The sequence below is a fragment of the Pipistrellus kuhlii genome, unplaced genomic scaffold, assembly GCF_014108245.1.
Source record: "Pipistrellus kuhlii isolate mPipKuh1 unplaced genomic scaffold, mPipKuh1.p scaffold_m20_p_6, whole genome shotgun sequence".
NCBI classification, from domain to species: Eukaryota; Metazoa; Chordata; class Mammalia; order Chiroptera; family Vespertilionidae; genus Pipistrellus; species Pipistrellus kuhlii.
The window spans coordinates 20,198,567-20,222,417 of NW_023425562.1; the positions used below are offsets into that span (position 1 = coordinate 20,198,567).

At 38.5% G+C, this 23,851-nt stretch overlaps 1 protein-coding gene across 2 annotated transcripts in view; it reads right to left on the bottom strand.

The window, feature by feature from the left end:
- ASXL3 (ASXL transcriptional regulator 3) overlaps nt 1-23,851 on the bottom strand; it is a 173,112-nt gene that overhangs the window by 100,103 nt on the left and 49,158 nt on the right. Inside the window, exons 2-3 of one of the 2 annotated variants that reach the window (XM_045574489.1) lie at nt 13,183-13,391; nt 921-923 (exon numbers count right to left, since the gene is read on the bottom strand). The exons of the other annotated variant lie outside the window; for it this stretch is intronic. The gene's annotated coding sequence lies outside the window, so the exon portion shown is untranslated. The remainder of the gene's footprint in view (nt 1-920; nt 924-13,182; nt 13,392-23,851) is intronic. 2 annotated transcript variants of the gene reach the window in all.

Consider the following 23,851-nt stretch of genomic DNA (forward strand, 5'->3'; position numbering starts at 1 on the left):
TTAAAGTGTCTAGACATCAAAGAACCCCCAGAGATGCTTGGCAGAGACCCGTGCTGTGTGAAATACCAAAAAACCATGGCTTTATTACATCGGGTTGATGACGGAGCTCATAAAATTTTACTAATAGTGCACACTTCGTAAAGGCAATGAATGGCCTATCTATGCCACTAATTTTAAGAAGTGGGAAGAATACCTAGGAAATGAAATTGGAGGAATATTTGCAGACATAACCAAAATACATCATGTTTTGGCCTTCCTTCCCTTTGTCTATGAAATAAAAATGCTTTCACACAGTATTTCAGTAACACAAATCTTAAATTACTTTATTTTATTAAGTATCTCAATAAAAGTTTCAGATGAAAACTATTCCCTGAAAACATTTTTTAAATCTAATCCTGAACAAGGTAAGTCTAAAAATTCAAGAAACTTATTAAGAAGCATTATTAGACAGTTACTGTACTAAATGTTACTAATATAAATTAATAGATACAAGTATATGTTCAACTCTCCTTTCAAAAAAAATTAATAATATCTCATTTCAAGTATTTCCAGTGTAAGATAGCTTAGAGTAAGGACCTTAATTATATTTTAAGAGGAAATTATGTAGGGCTCTGGGGTGCAAGTAATGTTTTATTTAGCTCTTACTACAGATGTGTTCACCATGTGAAATTAAATTACTTACGATTTGTGCATTTAACTTTATGTGAGACTTCACACATACACAAATTTTAACGTTAGGAAAGGAATAATCAACTTGGATTATCTTTTCATTTACATATTTAATAAGCATGTCATTACTAGTGGAGGAAATTAAACTATTTCTACCAATAAATGTGGAAGACTCCTCAATGCATATATACACAGTATATATCACTTGATAAATCATTGAAAACAACCCTAGAAAGTCAAGGCTAAACTACTTTCTTACTTTTAATAGAAATGACTGCTAGTCTGGAACTCCCTAAAATGACTGAAAATAAAAACGTAAAGGCTACAATCCTTTATATACGTTACATGAATAATCCTAGCACATAAAATGTTAACCTAAAAATGACTGCTAAAAAGGTAACTAATAAAAGTTTTAAATAAGCACTGACATATAAGGATTAACAAAAATTAAAGTTTAAAACCATAAAGTAGATAGGAATAACCAATTAATTCAAGAGTTGGGTCATATTTTAAAGAAAGATATTTTGCCCGTTTCTATGTTAAGAATATAAACGTGATTTTCAATATTCTATACATCTCTAATGTAAAGTTATAAATGTAATCCCAGTATTTTCTGAGTTGGATATAAGGAGGCAAAAAATAATTACCCAAGGACATAAGTTGTACAAGTCTTAAATTCAGTGAAACAATTACAGACTCCAAACCTAAGCAATATATCTCTGATTGGCTTGAACAATTATTCTAAGAAGGTATTTTTCTTGAATATAAAGACATTTGAACTTAGACCTTTTATTCACTTTATTGACATTACAAAGCTACCACTAGCTCAATGGCAGTGATTAGTACAGCCTTAGTCACTAAATTGACCTTTCATTTCAGGAGACAATTCCTAAACAGAAATACAAGGACAAAAGTTTGGTTAGTATTAATTTAGAGTAGCATCTATAAGAAAATTAAGAAATAGCCCTATAAAAGTATAAACTAAAACATATAACCTAAATTATAATTTCAAAGACCTCCAACTAAAATATGTGGTCTTTAAAAATATAGCCTTTCACATATGAATAAAACTGAAAATAACTTATTCAGTAAGACAGAGAAAAGAGAATAAAATAATATATATATATATATTATAGCTACCGTTTATTCAGTATCTCTAATGTGACTGAGCTTTTACAACTATCATCAATATTCCTTACAGCACCAAAAAACATAAGCATGATTCCCATCCAGTTTGCAGGTGTAACAGAGGCTGAGAGGTTGATAATATTACTGGAGTCAAATAACAACTAACTGAAATAGCTAAAATTCAGATTCTACTCTGATTCCAAAGCAAATGAGCCTCCCACTATCCCACGTTCTCACTCCACAGATCCACAGAGTTGCCTTCCCCAATTAAGGAGCCTTGGAGATATATATATACACACACACACACACATACATATGTACATATATGTGTGTATGTGTGTATATACATACACATATATACATATATATACATACATATATATATATATACACACACACACACACACATACATATATATATATTAGTCCTTGAAGGAAAGATGTTAAGGAAAGCCAGATGCTGGCGAATGGTCAGGTGGTTGGCTCCATCCTCCCTCAATGATGCCTTCAGCAATGACTCCCCCCGGGATACATGTCTAGTATCCTAAAGAAAGCACAAGGCTGCAGAGGTTGCTACTGTGGGATCTCTCCTTCAGGTGATGCTTCATCTGGAAACTAAGGAAGAAAGGATTCCGAGAGACTGATGGACAGAATTGAGATTCCCTAATCGAATGAGATGCCTCTTTGTAGAGTTGAGTCATCAGGAAATAACACTATCCACTAAATGGGTAATCATTTATTAAGCACATTATATATGTCAAGCTGATGTTGAAACAAATTGGCCCTCTGACAAGGGCTTGGCACTCTCTGAACACATACGAAGAGATAAGGGATGCAGGGAAGAGAGCTTTGAGGCAGGGAGCACAACAAGAAACAGCCATTTGGAATGTAAATGTTATCCCTGGTTTATCCCGACATGACTGGGATGGGATGGGACCCAGCGCACATTTATAATGTCGATTCCAGAAGCTGCCAGACCATGGCCATGGCTGGCTCCTAGGAACTAGAGGCTACATTCTCCCCCATTGCAGTCATAGAGAGAATACTTTCAATTAGGACAAACTATGTATCTTCCAAAACACAATACTGAATTTCAGATATTAAGGAAGAGGCCTTGTACTTATATTTGGTATGATCAATTAGTTTCATATAAAAATGTAAATTTCCGTGCACTACTTGTAGCGACCAGGTCTCTCCCACCTTGTGAGCTGTGGCTAATCCCGCAGTACTTCCAAATGTGTTCTATGGGATGTTAGTCCCACGTGATGCCCACAAAAAATTACCAAATGAGTTTCGGAGAAGCAGCACGCTGCATCCTTTCCTTGCAAACTCACCGAAACACTAAAAATATATACTGATGTCTCTGAGAAACCCTGCTTAACTCAAGAAACATGCATAACTCAGTGTTTCCTAAGCATATTTAATAAAATATCCCCCATTAAAATATTTGACAACATTCCCTATGCCTAGAAATATACCTGGGGAAATGCTATGCTATATTTATGATTAGGATCATTAGGAAAGAGTGACTAGTAGTTACACTCCCAGGAATGTATAATTTTATCAGCCAAATGTTTTTAAAACTTAAATATACAAAATATCTGTTTCTCTATGAAAAAAAAATAATAATAATGCTATGTGGTGGTTATTTTTTCCTGTGTAAATTCATAAAACTGAAAAACCATGTCCAGGAACTCTAAATAGCACTGAAAATGTTATAAACAGTATGCACATGTAATTGAAAGCACTGTATATTTGCAATATTGTATTACCAACGTAAAAACCACCCCAGCTCTCCCCCCACTAGGGGAGACGTGTCTCCTGAGTCCCTATTCCTCTCATCAGTGATGGCCACCATCCTCAGCATCTGAGGGCTGAAGCATTTCCCACACACCCAATTATTCTGCCTCAACAAAGTTCCTCTTCTGTAGGGAGTGGCTATAAGGTTAAGCCTCGGACTGACCTGTTGGCAAAGCCACAAATGAAACTTAGAGGGCACAGTCCTCTTAGTATAATTAAGCTTGACCTTATGACTTCCCTAGATCCTTTCTGGGTAGCTAATGGGCTGTGGGAGGTGCAGAAGTGCTGCCAAAACAAATGAAACTCACAGGAACATTATAACTGTGGTGACTACTACCTTGTTTACCTCTGGCTATAAAATAAAGCATCAGCTTGCCTCTGGATCTCCTTCTCTGTGGCCTCAGCCAGGCACAGGAAGATCCACCAAGCTCCAGCTGTATTCTTTGTCTGTTTTTTTCTTTAATCCTTTGCAGAACCCCCTCAGGCTCACTGAATCACTGAATCTTTGGCTGGCTGGGCACAATCTTTAATTTACATATCCTCTTCCTCCAAAAATCTTTACATCACAAAGATAGTTCTAACCCGTTTCCCCAAAAATAAGACAGTGTCTTATATTAATGTTTGCTCCCAAAGATGCGCTAGGTCTTATTTTCAGGGGATGTCTTATTTTTCCATGAAGAAGAATACGGTACACATTTATTGTTAAATGAAAAGAAAGGAAATTTATTATCTGTATACGGTACAGTAGTACAGTAGTCGTCAACACAAACCAGACAAACTGTGAATCCTACAGAATCAAGAATTTACTCATTTATTCAATGAAAATCATGTCATCATCTTCTGGAACATCATCATAACAACCCAATTCCTGAATTTCCTGGTGGATTTCTTGTGACTCCATTTCTTTCAGAATCAGTGGACCAAAACTCTCATGTTTAGCCCTGGGGTGGGGGTGGGGGGCTTTTTTTTCCCAGGGATGCCTTATATTTCACTCAGAAGGAAACCTGTAAGTAGGTCTTATTTTCAGAGGATGTCTTATTTTCGGGGAAACACGGTAGAAGCTCACTCACGCTACCTCTGCCTTCAGACCTCCTTGCCCCAATTCAGCTCATCCATCTGTACCAAAGCAATGTTCCTATTAGAAACAAATAATAAACAAAAGCAAAAACAAAATTACCCCTCTTCCCCCCCCCCAAAAAAAAAAAAAATACTGCTCAGGCTCTTCAGGCTATGCCATACACTGGGTTTTTATTAAAATGACTTTATGTATGTATTTGTTTGTTTGACTCTATTTATTTAATCAGTGGTTTTCACTGTCCCTGAAACAAAGGAAGCACAAACTCCTCCACCGTCATCTGGGTCCTGGCATTACAGTGCACCTGGCACCTAGCTCATCGTCACCTTCCCCAGCTCTCCGATTCCTCGCCCACTCTCCGACTGTTCTCCCAGGACCCGAACCCATGCAGCCAACCTCGCGCCTCCATGGTGTCCCATCTCCGTTTTGGCTCACGGGAAACTGTCCTCCGGGAAATGCATGCCACTCCCAGTTCCATATACTGCTCAGAACAAACTGCCCCTGGATGGCGACACCTTTAGTCACAGCCCTGTATTGCAGCCTCAACGCAGTGCCTCTCTTTCCGGGCTTCTTTTCATCCAGGGTTTACACTCCTAATCTTCCCACCCTTGTGGCTTCCAACAAGTTTGGGAGCGCCACATGGGTTAGGCATACATTGATTTATCTCTGTAGTATCTGACAGGCAATCTCAATCTACTCGAAAGGTGTCGGCTGAAGTGAATTTAAACACTGCTATAAAAATGACTACAATCATGGATCTGTGGGCATCCAGCAGCCGCAATGAATATCATCTATATCCCATGCAAACTCCTGACTACAATCACGCGTGCCAATCACCCTGCGGAGGACACAGGCTAGGAGACTGATGTTTGCATGCCCTGCCTCCATCCTTCCTCAGTGAAGCTTTCGGGGCAGCCATCCACGAACTGGTCCTGATTTCCCAGCAGGAAGGCTAGCAAGTTTGAGCTATCCCCAGCACTGGGAGTGGCAATATCTTTGGGGAACTGATGGAGAAATAAAGGAAAAGGGAACACATTATTTTCAGTAGAAACATAAACAGAAAAGTTAGAAGAAGAAAAAAAAGGGGGGGGGGGTAGCCGGTGGTGCCGACCTCTGCCTCCAGGAGGACTGACTCCTGAGAACAAAGCTAACCAAGGGAAAGCAAAGTGACAGAGGAACGAGGGGAAAACGGTCATTACGTGAACTCTGCATTATCGAGTCACCTTGAAGACCACCCTACTGGCTGTCCGTGGTAATTAAACCAGAAAGTTTTTTGCTTATTTTATTTTATTTTATTTCTTTAATATATTTTATTGTGTTTGTTTTTTTTTTACAGAGAGGAAGGGAGAGGGATAGAGTTGGAAACATCAGTGAGAAACATCGATCAGCTGCCTCCTGCACACCCCCCATTGGGGATGTGCCCACAACCAAGGTACATGCTCTTGACCGATATCAAACCTGGGAACTTTCAGTCCGCAGGCACAAGCTCTATCCACTGAGCCAAACCAGTTTCAGCCTTATTTTAGTTTTGACACTTGGTTACGTGTTTTATGCACACCTACCTCATTTTTCTAGGCCTCAATGTTCTCATCTGTCCAATGAGTTTAATACAGGTTTGCTCAGAAGCTCTACTGCCCCTTTCTGGCTTAGAGTTGAAGGCAATTAATAATGGTTTGGCTATTGGCTTGCTCATGCCAGCCACGCTGCCTGCCTTGATACTTCTTTGTTCTCCTTTCTTCCTACCCATTTGTCAAGGTCCCCATGCCTTCTAATAACCCCTCTAGCACTCGAGGGTACTCTCTCAACCTCTGCAACATCATATCTGCCCTATGATCACAGAATTTAGTCCTGCGCTGGCTAATACTGTACCGTTGGGTGGCAACCAGCTCCCGAGGACTCCGACCGCCTTAAGATCCTCTGTGCCCCCTCAGAGGCCCTGCCAGCCTTGGATTCATGCAGGGCTGTCAATAAGCTAATATTTCACAATTTACAGAACAGGAACAAAGCTTGAAGCTTGGCAGTACCAATGACTGGTTGAGAATGTTCAGAAGTAGAACCAAGAAATACTCCAGTGAGAATGTAAATTGACACAACCCATTTGGAAAGACATCTGGCAATATCTAGTGTGTGTGTGTGGGGGGGGGGGCGGGAGTGTGCATGCTCTGTGGATCAGCAATTCCGCTTTTTGCTATGGACTCTAGAAACACTAACACCCACAGAGACACCGTTAGTATGTTTTAGGGAAGCAAGCACTGTCAATAAACTACATGCTCATCAACAGTTACAGCTCTACAATATACTTTTCCCTGTATAGTCACAGGAAACTCTATATACTGAACTATGCTAGTACACTGCACATCTATGACACTTGTTGCCTTTGAGAATAGAAGTAAATGAAAGAAACCAGCTTTTCCTGCTACACGTTCTTTAAAAGAAATTCAGAGCAACTCTGACAACATGTCCACAACTGCTGATTTCAGATGGTGGTCGCTCGTCTATGCTAATTACTGAAAACCTTCCGAGGCTAAATGGAAACTGTTGATGCTTTTCTTCTTTTACCCCCAGTTTGGCTTCTCTCCACTCCAGCGACTTTCAACCGATGTGCCGCCAGGAAATTTAAAACATGTAACACCTGCCCTTTGAGGCAGGGCGCAGACCCCTTTCCCTCATAGTGTCAAATAGCAAAATGACAACAGCCAACACACCAACAGCCACTGGTGTGAATGAATCAAAATTATACCTAGTGTTTGTCAGGTAGGCAAACAATGTATATTGCGGGTGCCACAGAAGTCTAGTAATTATAGTTTATGTCTGCCATGAGATGGAAAAGGTTGAAATCGCTGCTCTCTAGTCTATCAGATTTGTCCCTTGTTTCAAGTGATGTTCGTGTCTAGACATTTTTATGCAAGCAAATAAATGCCTACACGGAAATTATTTACGAAGTGCACTGGTACATCATAAGGAGTTCAAAGTCCCTCCCAACTTCCCCCGACCGAGCCCACTCCTTCAGAAGCAATGGCCATTGAAGATTTATCCTGTTTCCTCTAGAGCTGTTCCTAGTTTGCATGTGCATATACATGCATTCAACTCTATGATTTGGTATTTTACATTTATCCTCGGAAAAACGACTGACTTGAGCTTATTAAATTCCACAAGTTAGAAAACTGCATGGAAAAATGTTTCTGGGATTTAAAAAGGGAGGCGGGGGGAACCCTGTGAAGGATTTCATTATAACAATGGCTATGGTTATTTTAGAAGTCAGAATAAATCTCCGTATTCATAGGCAGTAATAACTGTTAAGTAGAAAATTACCTATATCTTGCCAGCAGGAACCCTTCCTGTAAATATGGCTTTTCTTTTAATGTAAGAACATTATGAAATATCTGTCAATTGAAAAATAGATGAGAAAAATCGCTCAAGATCCCACTCCTTAAAGCACCCCTGAGCATTTTATAAAATTTCTCCTAGCCTTTTTTCTGATGTGTTTCTATTTTAAAGCTATCCTTCATCTACGTATTGAGTTACAATAGTCTATTTTATATTATACCCTTTCCACACTGCTATGAAACTATCAAGAATATTTCAAATGGTTAAAAATATTTATCAACTCGTTTCAAGCGAGCAGTTTTCAATTTGGCTGTATATTAGAACTTTCAGGGAAATTCTTTTAAATGCAAGTTTGAGGCAACTCCAAACCTATTAAATAAAAATCTTTGGCTGTGGAACTGGCATCAGCATTTTCTCATACACTTCTTAGTGATTCTAATAGGCAGCCACATTTGAGAACCACTGATACCACCAGGGGACATGTAAATTATGTCGTTTATGTGTATGTGAAATAGCACTGATAGGACAATCCAAGTGCACATAATACTTTTTTCTTTTATTCCAGAATACTTTAAGATACGCTTGCCGAAGAGGCATTATCAATTCAGGCATCATAAGCTATGTAATGACCTTTTGCAAATAGTGCCAAGTAGCTTTTTAAATGAGGTGTTTCGGTTTACATTCTCGCCAGTAGTATATAAGCAAGAAGAACCCTTTGGAGTCAGGGTTAAGTGCATGGACTGATTAATGTAGTAGATAAGTTAAAAAACACCCTCCAATGGTGACTTTACCTTGCAGTTCTATGACTGCTGGTAAGATCTAATGCTTATTCACAAACTTGTTCATTCCTTCCTTTTATGGATTGGAGCTCCTCTGCTCATAGCCTTTTCCACAATGCTCTAAACTTATTACTTTTTTTTTCGTATTGTTTTTATAATCTCTGTATATAATCCCTGAAGATTAACAAAAGATATTCTCCAATGTCTCTTAGGTTCTGGGTTTCCTATGCAGACACATAAAACTTCATGTAGTCAATTATGCCCATCTTTTCTTTGTAATTTATTTTACAGCTTCTAACTCTGAAGAGTCATGTCTCTAAGGTGGACTGAAATGTTAGATTTGAATTTTTATAATTGTTCCCCAATGGTATGACTTTTCATGTTAAAATCTCCCATCTTGTCTGCATCTTCCTTAAAATTTCCCATCACGTCTCTGTCTTCCTTGATATAAACACAATGAGCACATCAATGCCCAGTAAACATTTATCATGTTTGATAGCCTCCTCTGGCCCACAGCAAGGAGCAGCGTTCCCTCGTCCATTACTGCTTTTCTGATTCATCGTCCTGCCCCTTTTCTGCAAAAGATTCCGGCCCTGCTCATTGGAAATTCCTTGATCAGCAAAAATGTCAACAGAAGTCAGCTCAGTGTTCTGCTGGCTCTGGGAAAATTTTTACCTTTAAATGTTTGATAAAGGAAATGTCTAAAATTAACTTCACCAACTGAAGCTGTTAAGATTGGCATTCATACCATGGGACAAATGTCAATTTAGTGTAGCTTTCTTCTCTCCTTGCTTTCTCCTCTTCCCTTGCTCAGTGGTAGGCGACTCCTCTGATTAGAAGTGCTACCATATAAAGATATTTAATGACCATCATTCCTCACCCTAAAACACAAGTTTCATGAAATTCAAGTATCAGTTACTTGGGGTGGCATGGTAGGCAGCTGCAACAGTCAGGAAGAATTACAAAGGAAAAGCAAACTTTGAAAAAGGCTTCCTGGCTAGGTAGGATCCTTCGTGAAAAACAATATACTTTGAGGAAGGAAACACAATACGAAGACAGGTGAATGAAGGAAGGATCTTTCCCTTCCTCAAGCTGGCATACACCTAAGGGTCAGGCAGGAGGCCTAAGAGAAACGTATACACCTAGTTCTTGTTTTCATTTCCCCCTCCGAGCCCAGGATTCAGGAGAGACACAAGGTGGGAGCAGGAGCGGCAGAGATGCTGATGTTTGCTATCAGCCTTTTTAACACTCTTCCATACAGAATGAAACAGAACAACAAAGGTAAGAATGGCTAGCAGCGATGCAAACGTGAAGAGAGAATAATTAATAGGGCTTCAGGCTAATGGTCTTGGAAATCTATAAAATTAGACATATATACATATTAATAAATTCCAAAAGTAATGCCTCTAATACGTTATATATGTATTACCTTTGATTTACAGAAATAAACATCTTCCTTAGGAAAAAAATGTACAGCTTGAAGACCCAAATGTATCTTTAGACAAAACGAGATTTCCTGGACATTATTTTATAGCAATACCAATGTCCCAACAGGCAGACAGAGACCCTTCAGACAACAGCTCCAATAAAAAAGGGAGGAGGAGAGGAAAATATGTAAATGAAATCAGGGTGAAAAGGAAAAGAATTTGTGAGCCAAGGTAATAAGTCAAGAAAAAAAAATGTTAAAACTGAAGCCCTATTTAATCAACTAACTATATGGTAACTGATTAAACAGTTGCTAAAATTATAGAGAACTATTTTTATGTAAAAATAAGAGAACTGTTCTTTATTCTTTTTAATGTTTAAAAAACTCAAAACGTGGAATATCATGACTTCTGGCCATTTGACGAATGTCTTATTTAAATGAGAACAATTCCAATCCACTCATTTGACCTGAATGAATATTCTCGAGGTGTTAAAGCTTCCAGGAAATAGTTCCTTGATGCATCTGCCACCTAATTCCATGAAATTGATATCGCACTTAAGCTAAGTCAGGAAATCTTAAGTGATGAATTAAACTAGGACTGTGGCTTCCTGAGCTGCTAGCAGATAATAGATAGCAGTGGAGCCGAAAATCATTACAGTTAAATAGGTTTACCTCTTTGGGGAGGGGTGTTTTCTAAGATACCGGGAGCACAATGAACAGCAGCGTATCATGTGAGGGTAACAATGACCACTTCAACATGTGATCTAGCACTTTGCTATTCCTGGGTGTCAGTTTATCAGCAATGAAACAACGTTCTTTCTGGCTGTGCCTGAAGTGAACCTACTGGGATTGTGGGAGACAGCTGTCCACCAATACAAAAAGGAAAGCTGGTGAGATTGATTCAAACTTTATTTGGAGAGAAAAGAAAACAAGTATTTGCTGAAATCCAGATATGTTACTATGTAAGCAGAACACGAAAATCCACCCTAGTCTCCATCCTCAGCACTGGTGTTATATAGCAGGGGTGGGAAACATCCAGCCTGTGGGCCATATACGGTCCAAGAAACCAGTTGGTTTGGCCTCGCCAAGGCACCTGCAGGCGGGACTCGAAATCCAATACGTCTAGGCGTTTTCGTAAGCAGCATGCGTTTACATGAAGTGAATTGTATGAAGCAAATGATGTTATAAATGCCCAAATGGGCCTTGGCAGAAAGAAGTTCCCCCGGCCCTGTTATAGGTGAACGGCAGAGGTAAGCTGAGGTTCCACAGAGAAAGGTTTCACAGACATAGACGTATGTTTTTAAAAGCTTCCCTAAACAGAAGGCCCCTGATATTGGCCGTCAAATGCTGCCTCTCCCCCAATAATTACTAACTACCTGATGGACTTCCATATACTGATCCTTAGAGTTGCTTAGGATTCAAATGTGGGGTATCATTCAAATATGGGGTGTCAACACAGAAAATGAACGAAGAGATACAATCGGAAATTTTAAACCTGTTCAATCCCTTTCATGGTAAGTTGTTGGTGATCCTAAAATTGTTCCTTTTATCACTTGGCTTGATAAACCGAGTTTTAAAAACTCAGGACATTTTCAAAACAAGCATATGCTAGGATAGCCTCTTTCTGTGCCTCTCCTTTCCTCCTTGGTTGGTTCATGCCTTCTCATGGGCATTCTGAATTTTCTTCTATTTTTCTCCCTTTGGGACATCCCACACTTCAACTCTTAACATTTTCCTGTTGCCTAACATTTGACCGTGATAGAAAGACGGAGCGTTGGAATCAGCCAGACCCTGGCTCAAATAGCAGATCTTCTCCTCATACTAAAGCTGTGTGATATTAACAAGATACCTCGAGTCTCTTAGCATCCATTTCCTCTTCTCTAGAATAAAGAAACAACAACCACTTCTTGATGTTATTGTGTGGATTCAATATTCTAAAAAACAAACAAACAGAAACTGCTTGGCTCAGAGCCTGACGCTGACCAGTTACTGCAGAAATATTCATTGCCTGCCCTTTTGCCAAAATGGCATTCAATGGACGGGCATTTATAGACACATAAATCTATGTTTCTTTGTTTCCGTGATTTACCTGTATTCTACCCCTGGACCTAATAAACACCCTTTGTGTTCAACACACATCAAGCTTTTCATTATCCTCCAGGAAAATAACTAGAATAACATTACATAAATAACAGCCAGAAGAGGCATCACGTTGCTAAGGGACATGTTCAAAATTGAAGGCACTCTAGCATATTCTCTGTAAAATCTTAAAATGCCTGAGCCGTTTAAAGAGAAGGAGAGGCAGTAAAAGGCCTTGATGGTGCAACCCAATGTGATTCTTAGTAAAACGGGGCTGGAATAATGAAGTCCTCTCTGACGACAAAGCAAAACATTCTCTGGGGGAAAATCGCTCAATCACCCTCGAGAATATTTATTCATGGAGTCAGGCTGCTTTGCTTAAAGGAGCCCCAAGCAAAAGGGTGGGAAGCAGACACGACTTCAGCAAGAAAGACCGTGAAGATGCAGTCAGCATCCACAGAGAAGAAGGCTAGAAAGGAAAACAAGACATTTCTATCTGACACTGGGACAGAACTTTCACGGGTAAATAAACGTGTAGTGGAAATACGGCCACAGTTTACACAGACTGTGTCATTCAGACAGAGACGTGAGCAAGCGCACCAAGGCCTCCCAGGTGTCCCCTTTTCGACAAACCACACTGTCTCTGTTTTGATTCCAGTCTTCCCTGTCACACGGATGAAGCAGAAAGGATGCTGATGTGAGCGACATCAGCCTGGGAACCACCCTGATCCCCTTCTAGCCTGTCATTCAGATCACACCGCCTGGCCTTCAGGGTCCGGCTGCATCCTCAAACCCACTGAGCAGGAGCAGGGGGATGAGTGACAGCTGTGTGGGGTTCCGTACAGGGAGACCCCCCCTGCATTGTCCGTTTTCACCCGACGTCCCTAGCTGGTACCTACCCGGAAGGAAGGAATGGAACCACGCCAATGCAATCCCAGCCACGCCTGCTAGTTCAAGCATTCGGTTCAGCATCACCTCCTGACCAACACGAAAGCAGCTGAGGCTCTACTATAATCATCATGGAAAGGTGTCCCACATCCTTCATTCGAGGAAGAGCCTTCATACACACCAACGCTGTCTCCAAGCCATGCCGGGGTCTGAAACCAGACTGGAAAATATTACATACGTGTATATATAGTCACACTCCACAAACCACTCTTCTGCTGTGTCATCCTTATTTACAGCTGCGCAACCCATCCCACGTGCACAGAAACAGAGTGCCTTCTCGGGGTGAAAATAGGAACAGTCAAGGGAAGCTCCTCTCCACAGTAGGAGGCACACTGAAAGCACAGGAAGGCCTGGAGCTGCCTGGGAAGGTAGTTGAGGCGGTCCCAAATGGAACATACTGTGTCCTGAAGGGAAGAGAGAAAACACAGTGTTGGTTTCCACGGGTCACCTTTGGCACGTGGTAGGCAGGGTCTAACGGTTCCCATGTGGTTTAAAACGGAAAAAAGAAAACCCTGGGCATTGTGGGCAGGCAATGGCAGGTTAACCCTTGAAGCCCAGCGGGATTACCAAACGTGCCTTTCCCTGGAGCCCACTGTGCCACACCACATTCGCGTTTCCTAACAAACACAACTGCGTATCAGGCTCTGCCGCCCGCGGAGCTCCAGGCCCACAGCCCTTGCTCATCAAGCAGACAGGGCTGGGGACCTTTGAATGAATAACAACTGCAAGTGGTAGGAATAATAATAATAATAATAATAATAATAATAATAATAATATCAATGGAGCCCCAAGAGGTAGTATCTGTTAAAGGGCAAGAACAAATGAACTTAAAATATATCCATTTTCCTGCTAACAAATAGGCTTTTTAAAGACAAGGTGATAGACATTTTATAGAGTTTTCAGAGTTGAACTAGAGAATTCACTCTTTTTTACCTTCTTGAGGCCTCTATTACAAGATTAAAGATGGTACATTTCCTTTCTGATGTCCCCTTTCTCCTAAACTAATACAATACTACAAAAAAGGGAAGCTTTCAACCCCAGCACAGAATTTTTACTAAGGTTCTGTATTTCCAGTATGTGGCTAAAATAAAGTGAAATGGGTTACATCACTATGGCATTATTTTCTGTGTTCTTAGCCCATATGTTTATTTGCTTCAAGTAATGGCTATCTCTAAGACTGCTTGTCATCTGTAATTCCACTTAAGGTTAACATAATTCTGTCATCTAGTCTCCATTTCTCTTGCTCTCCTGGCCAGACTCCTCCATTTTTTGTCAGTTATACTCGGCCTGTGATGAAATGAGAGCCTGGTAATGTCGCCTAGGACACTGCCTCCTCTACACGCCCCGTATACGCGATGGCTTCTCAGTCAATTATTCACAGATGCCAAATACCCAAAAGCCTTTTAGACAAATTTGGGTCTGAGATTTCTACTACATATAGTACTCACTATGTTTTTCTGGACATTCTCCACTAACTTCAATGCATCTCATAAAACATGACCCATCTCCCACAAGGAAAATGCAAAAAATGAATAGATCACCTAGGCCAGTGGTCAGAAAACTCATTAGTCAACAGAGCCAAAGAGCAACAGTACAACATTTGAAATTTCTTTGGAGAGCCAAATTTTTTAAACTTAAACTTCTTCTAACGCCACTTCTTCAAAATAGACTCGCCCAGGCTGCGGTATTTTGTGGAAGAGCCACACTCAAAGGGCCAAAGAGCTGCATGTGGCTCACGAGCCGCAGTTGGCCAACCACGGACCTAGGCTAAGGACTCAGAAAATATTACACTTAAAGGAACAGATCACTCAGTACCTCAGCTTAAACTTACAGTCCGCTGGATGCTTAGTGATATACAATGTGCTTCCTTCTTAAGTTTTACGCCCTCATGTTTGACATATTGACCCTCTATTGCATAACCTAAGGGTCTGACTAAGGACAGTGATATGAGAGTCTCCTCAAACCATGCTTAACGCAGATCTTGGCTAAAGATGTTTGTAATTAATTTATGTTCAACAAAATAAACATTTACGGAGAGTCTGCTATGATCTAGGAACTATACAGTGTATACAAACATGAGTATGATATGTCACTTGCTATTTTGGAATTCAGAGGTGAGTAAGGAGAAAGACATATAAACCAAAAGAACTATGACAAAGAAATGGTGAAAACTTCCCTTGGCATATGAAAGAAGGAACCAGATTTACACCTGGAAATTGTAGGGAAACTTTCCCAGGGGACATGGCAATCTGCATTTAAATGATAGAGATATTAGAGGTAATAACCATAAACACTAAGACATTTGCATAAATGTAATTTATAAGAATCTTGGAAATCAGATCACTACTCAAAAGTAAAATATATTCTAACCTACATTTAGTTTAATAGACAGCAAAACTAGTTCAGTATGATGGAAAACTCCTACTATACTGTGAACACACAATAAATATTACACAAGCCAAAAATGTGAGAACCTTCATGGCAGAGCACACAAATAGTGACATAAATATTCCAAGTAATTAACTGTTACCTACACATTGAAATATATAGCCTCCTCAGAGAAGCAAAGTGATTTTGTTCACTACAGTCTGTCCTCCAAAAATTCGTTATGTGTATGTGAAGCTTCATAATAAAATTTCAGACAAAATTTGGATGACAGTAAAACTACGTAGGACTCTGAAACACATCTTCCCCGCCCCCCACCCCCACCCCAAGAAAAAAAAAACCCAATTAGGTAATTAGCAGGAGATTACTGTCAGGATACTTACTATAAGTTAACATAACCAAGTCTGGAAGATGAGAAAGCCAAGGAAATACTACATCAATAGTGGACATTCAAAAAGCTCAAGTGGCCTAAGTATGAGAGCTAGCTAGAAAAATACACCTTCTGAGTTACAATTAAGGTCCTCCCCAAAGCATCAAACTTAATGGAAAATAATTTACTCACTGTATATTGAAAATCAGGAAAGTACCTGATACTAGAGTCCCAACATTAGTCCTTAGCAGATATCATATGTGAAACAACTTGGGCTCTGATTCATCAAGTAACCATGGTTTTAAATCTTATCACTGAATCTGAGCCAAGAATCAAAACTAACTAGAATCCCTTTTTCAACTTCTCAGGAAATTTTAGATAAAAGATAATTATTAAACAATAGTATATACTTCTTTTTTAAAAATATATATTTTTAAATTGATTTCAGAGAGGAAGGGAGGGAAAAAGAGAAACATCAATGATGAGAGAGAATCATCGATAGGCTGCCTCCTGCACATCCCACACTGGAGATTGAGCCACAATCCAGGCATGTGCCCTGACCAAGAATGGAACCATAACCTCCTGGTTCATAGATCAATGGCCAACCATTGCACCATGCTAGCCTGGCAGGATTACTTCTAGTTGAAATATGAACCTTTTGGCCCATTGTGCCAAAATATTACTGTGGAATATCTTTGAATACAAATTTGACTCAACAACCCATTCAATCTTGATTCATTTCCCCAAATTCCTAATAATACAGCAAACAGTAAAATCTCATAAATCACATATCTTAAAATTGGCAGATTTTTCAAATAATTTTATCTTCATAAGAACCTTATAACGTGGATAAACAGTTATAATTTTCCCCATTTTACTGGAAAGACCAAAAAAAGACCGAGTGACTTATCCAGGATTATACACTATGTTACAAACAGAGCAGAGCTAGAATTCAAATTTCCATTCACTCAGTCAGAAAATACCATCAACCTATTAAATGAAGGGCCCATAGAGAAGAGAAGGATCAATGAGACAGAAACTCTACTATTAAGGAAATTGCTGTCTTATTATAACAAGAGAAAGTTGAGAGAGTTTACTAGCTACTACAATAAAGGAACACCCATATTGTGTTATAATGGAATAGCAAGGGTAAAAGGATGAGTTAAAGCTAGCATTAAAGATTTCTTTACTGAGGAGGTGTTATATGACATCTGAATTGGGTTTTGGAGGTACGTTGTGTGAAACGAGATGGTGAAGGTCATTACAGGCTGAGCAGAGTGAGAAATATGTGGAATATTTGCATATAATCAAATAAACAGGTTTTTTTTCAAATGTCAAAAATGATAATACATATTTAACCTAATTCAAGCTCAAACATGAATTTAATTTACAAATATATACAGAAAAGGCTGCAAGTTGTTCCCCAATAACTACCTTTCCCTACAGCTAGGACTCCCATGTTTTAGCTGGGAACATGGCTCCTGTAATAGACTATTCTCCAGCTTTCCATTAAGTTGAGTGCGGCATGCAGAAGGTTGATGCACTCAACATTCAGAACATATTGAAGGGATGGCTGAGCCCCTTCTTCCAACTGCTGCTCAGGACACAGATTTGGTGGCAAGTCATATTAGACCATGGGAATGAGGAAGAAATTCTAAGAATAACAGAGCAAGCAGACAGAAGGAGGACCCTGGCCCCCTGGAGATCTTGATATCGCAATGCTATTTCATTATTCCTTTGACTATCTAGCTTGAGACTGTGCTATGAGATGGAAACTTTTATTGAATTTAACTACTTACTTTGGAACTCCATTATAGCCATGCAAACATGAATACTAGTTTATATAAATAGGCTATGTTATAAAGTAAATACAAATTAAAAGTAGTTTCTTGGTTCTCCATTCTCAAAACCTGAGAAAATAATCGGAAAATATGTAAATTAATAGCAAAGCATTTAATATCATCAATAATATAGAAGTGTAATATACTTTCAAATTTATTTTTAAATTTTAATCTGTATAACCATGCTAGGTAGTAGAATGATCAGAGATCAATATTATTATGTTATAAGTGAACAATAAGACAAGATATCATGAATTCATTATAAAAGTATTTGATAACTACATATTTTATTGGGTTGAATCTCTTTTAGTCCATAAAATTATCATTACATATGTTCCATACTATATTTATGTAATAGAAATCCACTTATAAAGAAAAGCCAAATAAGTTATTAATGCCAGAAGAATCAATAAATGAAAACTAGATTTTTGCTATAAGTCCACATTAATTACCAACGTTTTCATTTACTCCATTGGAGATCTCAGACTACTCAATTTTATTGTGGTTACAGCTAAACATTTCATTGTTATCCATTTTATATTTTCTGGAGAACAGGGAGAAATTTAGAAAAATTTAATTTCCACCATGTTTTTTTCCTGGTTCGTCATTTAAAAGTTTTGCAAAATTTAGGAATGTGTCTAGGATGTCTGCATTCATAAAGAGAGAAAGCTAGCTTAAAACAAAAGAGTGCTACATCCGATGTTGGACAAGGTTTTGGGCTAAAATTAATCTCTGAACAGATACTACAGAATAAATCTAAGGCTGATTTTCCTCAAAAAGATGGCAGAGATGACCCAAAGAAACAATACAGGCAGGATCTAAGCAACAAAATTGGTATTTTCATAATAAAGGACAGTTTTTAAATAATAATGAACCACATTCAAAAGTTTACATTAAGGTCACCAGAAAGTCAGTAAATTATCTCTGTTCCAAAGTAAATACCTTGGATAATAATAATTGGCTTTAAAATCTCAAAATTGTTGTAACATACATAAATAATATCTACACTAATAAAAGAGAAATATGCAAATTGACCATCACTCTGCTATGCCTACCATCCAATCAGGAGGGAATATGCAAATTAGAAGGACAAAGATGGTGGCTGCCCAGCTGTCCAGGTGCAGAGTGGCTGGGCAGGGCAGGACACCTGCTATGAGAGGGAGCGGGGTGAAGGGATCTACAGGAGTAGCACTCTGGCCACAGTAACGATAAAGACTGTAGACTCCAGAGTCTGCAGTGAAGACAAAGATGGCAGAGCCTGGCCAGAGTCTGTAGCTAAGCAGCAAAGACAGAGAAGGCAGACTCTGGCTGGAGTGAGGCCTGGGTCCCGGGTGCAGGAGGTAAACCGGTGCTGGAAACCAATGGAAGGAATGCCTATTGCACGAATCTCTTCATGCATTGGGCCTCTAGTATTAACTGTAAAGGTCTAAGTACCCCGGGAGGAAACTAGGTTCGCTAGGTTCGGAAGGAGGCGGCTTGTCCCACTGCAGCAACTTCTAAGGAAGAGTGTGGCTATTTTACATCTAGATAGACCAGGCTTGCTTCCAAGGCCATTGGCAACTTAAAACTTTGAAGTTTGCTGAATTAAATAATAAAATTTATTAAGTATCTAGGTATTTTGAAATGACAAAATACTGAAATATTAATCTGAATCTGCTTCATGAAAAATCCTGTGGGTAGAATTAAATCTATTAATTAAATATGTCTTGTATTTTTTAAAATATAAAGTTCTTACTAATCTTAGAAATGTTAAATATTTAATTTGCCACCTAAAATTTAAGGCTTCTAAGAGCTTAAAGTTCAAATTAAGGAGGCAGAAATTACATAGTTGTAGTAACAAAATGCATATACAAATTTATTTTTGAGAAAATAATTCTTGTATTTTCTCTAGAGAAATTGGTAGTTCAAAATATGTTGTTTATTGGTCTAATTAAAAAAAGAGGATTAATTCTATGGTCTGAATCAAATTTTTAATATAAAAAGTTATATATATATATAAATATATATATATATTTGATCATTTTTCCAAGTTAAATTTCAAGACTTTAATTGAGATAATTTTAGAACACTCCACAGGCCTGGGGTGATTCAATAATTTATTCTCTCTTCTTAAAAGAAATATTTTTTAATTAAGCCAATTTAATATACTTGAAATAACATGGAAAGCTTTATCAAATAAAATTAATAACTATATTTTATTTACATATATATTTTAAATGTTATAAAGATTTCAATTTCTAAGGGAGAGCAAAACAAGGTTGCTAAATATTTCTTAAGTAAAGCCGAAATTTTCAGCAGCAGAATTTTAAGAACAAAAGCAAACAAAAGCCCTGGCAGCCTGCACTTCAAATAGGCTGGTGGGATGGGACATCATCTGATCTTCTTAAATCAATGATAAGTGTACTAAAATTGCTTTTTCAGTAAAGATGCCTATTTTAATTACTTAATAAATTAGTTCTTTAAAATATAATCAAAGTTTCATATAACTTCAGTTAAATGAGAAGCCAATGTTTTTATAAGCAGTTGGCTTTAACAAAGGCCAACATAAAAATTTCTATTCCTGAGACCTCCCATGATCCCTCTGTATATGCAAATAACACTAGCCAAAAAGACTGCTATTTAAAAGTAAATTTTAAGCTTAATAAAAAGGAGAAATTAAAAAATTTTGAAATCTCTTCCGCTACTATTTACAGGGTAAACTGAAGGTTATTATTCAGGCATTAAATCTGATCATTAGTAGTCTCTATAAGTATAAAGAGAGTCACTTAATATGTAGGCATCACAGTATCAATCAGTATGTGAAGAGTAACCATGTTAGTTTCTTGGTGTAAAAAAAAAAAAAAGAAAGAAAAATTTAAAAGAAACTCTAAAGGTTGCCTAGAAATTACTTTGGAGGAAATAAAGGAAGGTTTCCTTCAAACACCTGGAGGAATGTAATTAAAAGTCAATATATTAGGCTTCAAAAAGGAAAGTAAATAATTTGCATTTTGCTTCCTTGAATAAAGCTTATGTAGGTATACTCAAAGACTCTAGAAGAAATTCAGTTAGTATCATTAAGTTAGAAAATAAGCCTGATTTCAGATTGATTTAAATTGGCAAATTAAAATAAGTAACTATTCAGGGGAACTTAGTTGTACTAGGCAGGAGCCTATTCCTGGAACATTAACTAATTTTTTACTGATGGTTCATCTCATAGTAGAAGCTGATTATAATGCAATGAATTCAGACCAGTCGTATTTCTGTACAAAAAAAATTGAATTAAAAGCTATCAAGGCTGCATTGCAATGCTTCCAAAGGCCTCTTAATATTATTTAAAACAAAAAAGGGGAAATTGTGGAATAATCTCTTGAAAGTAAATTACATCAAGCCTTAATTACCTTAAATTTTTTCACTTTGAAATTTTTTCTAATGCTGATGACAAGACACACATGGTGTCAGAATAAGCCAAAGGAAAATGGTTTGGAAAAATGAAAAGATCCAGAGTCTAGTTTTTATATTCCTTTATTAACCTTTGGTTGAGAATATGCTTATATATTTTCAGAAAACTCCTCCAAGCCCATGTGGATTCCTGCAACAATGGATCAAAAGAAGAACTAACCAGACTACTCCAGACAGTGGTGGCCCCAAACAACACACTGACAGGACAGAAGAGGAACAGTCCAGAAATAGGAAACAGTGAAGACCCCTTGCCATGCTAACAGTGTGTTGCTACAGGTTGCCCAGAACCAAGCCAAAGAAGGTTGGACCTGCAAATGGCTTCATTGCTGTCACGTCACGGGGGACAGTGACTAGGAAGGGAACCCATAAAGAACTGTTGGACTCGAAGAACTGTTGGTCCAGAAAGGAGCTTACGGCAGACTGATTCCTTTGATGCTTGGCAGCAATTTAAAAGGACGTGATAAAACTCTATCCTTTCCATTGAATTTAAAAATCTTAAAAGCTCTGCAAATGACATACATTCTTGTTAAATTTATTAAATCAAATAAGGCGAATATGCTGAAGGCTAATTCCAGTAGGCAATAAATGCATGGAGTTCATCAAAAAGTATATAAATACATATTATGACATATTTATGTATTTCAGTTCTCTATTATATGTTTTGAGACTTCATTTGCTATTTTCTTATATCACTTCATATTATTATTATTATAATTATTATTATTATTATTTTAACTAAATTTTAGTGATTTCTTCCTCAATACTTCAGTACTTCAACTCTTCTTTGGTTCTTTTCTTTTTCTCTTTCACGGATGCCATGTTCTTTGGAAACTTGTTTAGACCAAGTGAATGGCCTTTTAGGCTTCCACCACATGACTAGGAGTTCACTTTTTGAAAAATAAGAATTATATGTCACAGGGATGGGGAGGAAGGGGGTAGGGGGGACAGAGGGTGCACACCAGGATTTTAGAGATGGTTAGGTGGGGCATGACCATAAAAAGGTTGGGAACCACTGATCTAGCAACTCTGCTTTGACTAGTCACAGTTAGCAAGTTTCCCAGAAACAATTCCCAATATGTAAGTTCAATATCAACAACAAAATGGTAAGCATCCTATGAAGTCCTTGGCTCTTCTACTGCCGGAGGTAAGTTCCCCTGCCTCCCAGCATGTCCTTCTAAAACACACGGTGAGAAGTCACAAGCCAAGTATGTCTTGCTGCTGCCTAGAGCATCACCCACAGCTATCCTTACGTTGGACAGGCATAATAACAGAGTTCATCAAAGGCTTTGCATCCTCCAAATCTACATGGGTTATGGAAAAACATTTTCATCCTTGAACCCTATTTACAAGAAGGCTATACACTGAGAGTCTCAGCACACCTACGCCTGCAGGTTAGCCAGAAAAACTCCCAAAGGGGATAGAACCAAGCCAAACTAAAATCACTTAGGCATGTGGCAATTAAGAGCACACATTTTCTTAGGCTCACACCACAAGCATTTAAAAAGGTCAAGTGCAACCGATTCTGAATGCAACATCAAACCAGAGACCTATCACTTGCCAGCTGGATAAACTGCCTAAGCTTCCCTATCTGTAAAATGGGAAATGTAATATCATCAACCCACTTCAAAGACGCTTAAAAGATAATTCACATATGGTCCTTAACATTGGGTCTAATATAATTATTATAAAAAATGTTAGGCATGTCTTTAATGACCAGCGTGCACTCCTGAATGTGGCTGACACAGACACATTGCCCAGAGCATGGCATATCAGCCTTAAGCCAAACAAATGAATGGAGGCAACGATGTGGGTTCCTTGGCCTAATGAGCTTACATTTAGGGTGGAAAGACATCACTTCTTGGCATGTTGGAAAATAACAAATTGTATGCAGAATTCAAGAGAGAATTTAGAAATTCCTAAATTTAAACATTTTAAAACTAAAAAGGAAAACATTATTCAATGGGCTGAACGCATGATTCCCAGAGAGCGGTGAGAAGGCCTCATGAAATGACATGGAAAAGAATGGTCTGTCACCCCGCTGTTCGACCATCAAACGCAGGGGCCACATTTTATTAATCCAGCAACTGGTACAGGCTTGAGAACAAAACACGTGCTTAATAAATATTTAAGGGATGAATACGTGTCCACGGAATGAAAGCTTCCACAAACCCCCAGAGCGTACACACTGAGCAGAATAGACACCTTATCTAATGGACCAACTTCTTGTTATAACATCTCAAGTTCCACAACTTTATTTGCTTTGCTCTGATATCCTTGAATTGGACTACTAAGCACCTGGCAAAGCTCTGCACCTACACACCTGAGTACCGTGAGCCTGGGCAGGTGACAGCCCACAAATGGAGGAGAGCAGATCAGAACAGAAGCAAGCATAGCACCAGAGCAGCCTTCACTTAAGAAAAATGTTAATAGCACGGCTGGTGGGGCTCAGTGGTTGAGCATCGACCTATGAGCCAGGAGGTGGATTCCATTCTCGTTCGGGGCACATGATTGGGTTGCAGGTTTGATGCCTAGGAGAGGACATGCAGGAGATCAATGATTGTCTCTCATCATTGATATATATATGAA